Below are 4386 nucleotides of genomic sequence, written 5' to 3' on the forward strand. Positions count from 1 at the left end.
CCGCAGACATACCGCTGTGCCACTGGGGAGCATATTAATAGAAAAAGGGAAAATTAAATATAAGGATTACAATGAAAATCTTATACCGCTGGTCACAACTCATTATCCAGATATATCGCTTAATATCAACTTTATTCAAAAACAAATTGATCAAGTTGTAAATAAGAAGAAAAAGAAAATTGTAAAATAATTTGAGCGAAATGGCAACCTCCAAATTTATATAGATTGTTAATTTTTAAAAATTCTAACAAAAGAATGAAAAGGATATCGTACCACGTAATAGATAAAATTGTTTATAATATACAAATAGACATTTTGAACTAGGAAATTTAACTGTTGGGCCAAAAGGACGGGAATTATTTGAGGTGTAAGGTTCTTTTGATTGCGATGCTAAAAATGTTACTTATGTTTTAAAATGTTCTATTTTTGGAGAATCTAGTAATTTGAGACTAAGGTATCATGCTAGAAATCTGGAAAATTGTTCCCTCCGAGTAAGTAAACATTTTTATTTCTGTAATACTAATTTCTTAACGTACTGAACGAACCCTTTTCAAAGCTTTTCCTTTTCGAATTGTAATGAAAATAAAAGAATATTAATATTAGAAAGATATTTCATTGACCGTTTATAAATTTCTTTAATTTTTTATTGAAAGCGAAGGCGGATGTTTAATAAGTAGGGATTCAGATGTTGTGGCACGTATTTTAGATGTATCTTAAATATGCTGTAGATAACTTCCAGGATCAGTGTAATTACCTTCGAAATGTATAAGCCATTTTCTCGTAGTGTAAGTCATCTAGCATTAAACAGAAAATACATATATCATGAAAGAGGGAGGAAAAGGTCACCCGACCCTCCCAGATCGCACAAACACGACCAAACATCAATCAAATCTATAACTTCCAAAGAAACTTTAAGGTTATTAAAAAAGTAAATGAAATATTTTTCAAAAATACTTGTAGCTTGTAAGATTTGGGTAATGCATTGTGATAATTTTATGGGTATTGTTGAAAATATTTATATGTTGATGTTAATTTAATGGCATATTAATTAGGTTTTGATTTGAAACGTTAATAATAAGATAACTTTTTGTAATCTGAATTTCTTAAAACAATATTGAACAAATTAAAAAATATTCAAACTTATGTATTTCATATCCACTTGAAACTTAAATTTGTTACTTTTCAAAAAAGTGTTTAATTGTTTTTTATAGTTTTTATGCTGAAGAGTAGCAGTAATGCTATGAAACTGGTTAAACAAAGAAGTTTGATAAATTAAGAACAATTGGTAAAAAAAGAAAGGATTAGAATTTTCTTATACATATACATATTTAAGTGAAACCACCTTGAATTTCAATTATGTATATAGCAAAATATTTTTTAACGCCAACTCAAACATCAAGATATGTTTTAAAGTTAAGCTACTCTCAGGGGCTTTTAATGATATAATTCATTGTTTATTTCCATCAGTATTATGATGTTTCATGACAGCGATTTCACATATCTTTAAATCCCCAACTTGTTTCTATGTGTAATTTTTATAGCAAAACCACATCAGGTAATCTGCTGTGTCCACCGAATGGAATCTAACCCCCTGATTTTAGCCGTGTAAATCTGTAGACTTACTTCTGTACCACCGGGGGACACCCCCAACAATACTAAAAAGTAAGTTAAATGTTTTAGATAAAAAAGAAACATTTAATCCAAAAGGTTAAATCAATACTACCGATGATTATAACATGTACACACGAAAACCAGCAACAGATTCTCCACTTAAGCTTTGAATTGTTCTGTAGAATGCTGTTCATTGAATAATCTCTTTTCTCTTTCTATATTATAGGCCTATTCAGAAAGAATAACGAGAAAAATATGGTTCTTCTAATCGCCCACATGGCTTTTATTGATAGTTATGAAAGGGCTTACAGTAATATAGAGGGTTAATTGCACTTAAGTAGCGTTCTGAACAACATCGGAAACTATTTTTGTTATTTTTAATATTAGTTTTGTGTCCGTTTAATATGGCTTTTAGATTATTTAGTACAAATAAAACATTTCAATAAATCAGCATAATTGATTGAACTAGATTGAAAATATCTCTTATTTTCTAAAACACCAATCCATTATCATCGACAGTAGTATTGACATCTTCCAAACAACTTAAGTGATACAGCTGACATCTCTCACCAATACAAATTATAAACATATTATTTCTCTTGTTCTGAAGAAACACGACAATAAAAACAAATCGTTTCTTCCAGTTTTTAGGTTTTCTACAAACATTTATGTTATTGTTAATAAACATTATTATTTGAACGAAATACTTTACATATGTAAATATCTGATTTCTGTGAGGGACAAAAAGTTGTAACCTGCGGTAAAACAAGTTCATTCATACTGGAAAGAGGAAATGGAAATGTTCAGCGGCAAAACATTTTAGTACCAGACAGGCCCTCTGTATAATTTCTACATTAAAGAAAGTATAATAAACTTATTCTTAACTCTTATTGTCACTAATAAATTTGAAAATTCCTGTTAATCAAATCAAGAGGTTTTTTCACAAGTTTTGGGTGATAGTTGCATGTGTAGGTGTCGCTTTATAAGAAATATTAGTTTCTATATAATCATTTGATTCCTACTCATAGAAATGTCTAAAACAATTACTTATTATTCTGATCCCAAGTGAAACATTTTTTTAAATTTAAATAATCTAAAATATCTTTCAAAGCCTCTAATTTCAGCGCTATAATTTTCACAAGTAAAATAAATATCATAATTTAACTAATTTAAAATTAATTTAAAATAAACCTTTTAATTTAGTTCTTAAGAGGTCATAATCTAAAATAAATAATATAACATACCCATTCAAAATATCTTTGAAACCCTCTAAATTCAAACTTTATATTCACGGAACTAAAATATCTACTCTAATTCAAAATATTTCTAAAAATCCCAAATTTGGCTTTTAATCTTTGCTCTAATCTGTCAAAATTTCTTTAAAACGCTTTAAATTCATAACTTAATCATCATAATAAAAACAAATTATCGAAGATGTTTGTATTTTGGATATTTGCAAGTGTTCAAAATAAGCTACTTGTGCTAGCAGTCCCTAATTATAAAATTGATAGGCTGGAAGGAAGGCAACTTGTCAACATTACCCAAAGCCAACTGTTGGACTACTATAATCGAATAGTGGGATTTAGCTGTCAATCTTATAACATACATGACTCAAATACGGAGCGTAATTTAGCGGTAACGGAACGAGAATGCGAGTCTTCGAATTTAAATCCCGGCACGCTAACTACTAGGCCACGCCCGACCTATTTATAAAAGCAATGATGTCACAACTTCCAAACACAATTGCTCGGGTTCCCCCCCCCCTAAGTTATTTTGGACCATAGGGTACATTTTAATTTCAAGGAATCACTTCTCTAGCTCTTCTTTTTATATGTTTTTCATTATATCGGTACATTTGTATTCATTAAAATCAAATACATAGCTGGAAGATTTTTAATATGAAACTTAATGGCAGGAAACAATGGATCAACTTTTTAGAGCGTGGGGAATTTTGTGAAAAAACTGTGTTTATTTTACTTGTACTTTAATACATGAATACCTATTGGAGTAACAAATAATTTAAGAGTCAGAATGAATTTGGGAACAAATTCATATTGTAATCCCTATAAACAGTCCACTCAGGGGAAGATTAATCTCATTTTATAAGAACGATTCCCAGTTCCTGTGTTGCCCTTGGAACTGCTTCCTCCATCCTCGATCATGCTCACTCTGCATGATGGCTATGATTTCGCTCTATTTCTCGATGACCCAATTTCTATTGTAACGAGTCTGTGCGATGGACAACGAGGTCAACCTCAGACCACACATACTGACAAACGTTCCACAGACCCTCCATCAGTTTGGGATCACATTTAAGTGAACCAAAGGAATAAAAGCCTATTGGGGAAATTAACATGTATGTAGTACAATTTTTTATGTATGGCTGAAAGCTTGTGAGCCTTCGTCAACTTAAGATACGCATTTACAATCTTGTTAACGAAACCTGGAGATATGCCATCTTCACCGTAATGACGTTTGGGTCAGGAGATTCGTAACCATAATCTTCCGGATTGACTCGGAGTCAGACTCTTCGAATGACAACTATCATTTCTGTCTTGTTGATCTCTATAAATATAATAATAATAATATCTGTTGTCTGTTACATGTACATGTAACTATTTCGCATGGTTTCGATGGATCTTCACCAAATTTGGCATGAAGGTTCATTGGGTCCATTGGGAGACACATACAGATTTTCAGTTTTGCATTTTGCGTTTTGCAGATTTTATGGGCGTTTTTGCTTTATTTTTTTTTTTTTTTGTTACTAATTACATA

General features: G+C 30.8%; 1 protein-coding gene across 1 annotated transcript in view; it reads right to left on the bottom strand.

Annotated features, from left to right (window-relative positions):
- LOC106457416 (LARGE xylosyl- and glucuronyltransferase 2-like) overlaps positions 1 to 4386 on the bottom strand; it is a 42490-nt gene that overhangs the window by 36850 nt on the left and 1254 nt on the right. The window lies entirely within an intron of this gene.

This window comes from Limulus polyphemus, unplaced genomic scaffold (genome assembly GCF_000517525.1).
Source record: "Limulus polyphemus unplaced genomic scaffold, Limulus_polyphemus-2.1.2 Scaffold327, whole genome shotgun sequence".
Classification (NCBI taxonomy): Eukaryota; Metazoa; Arthropoda; class Merostomata; order Xiphosura; family Limulidae; genus Limulus; species Limulus polyphemus.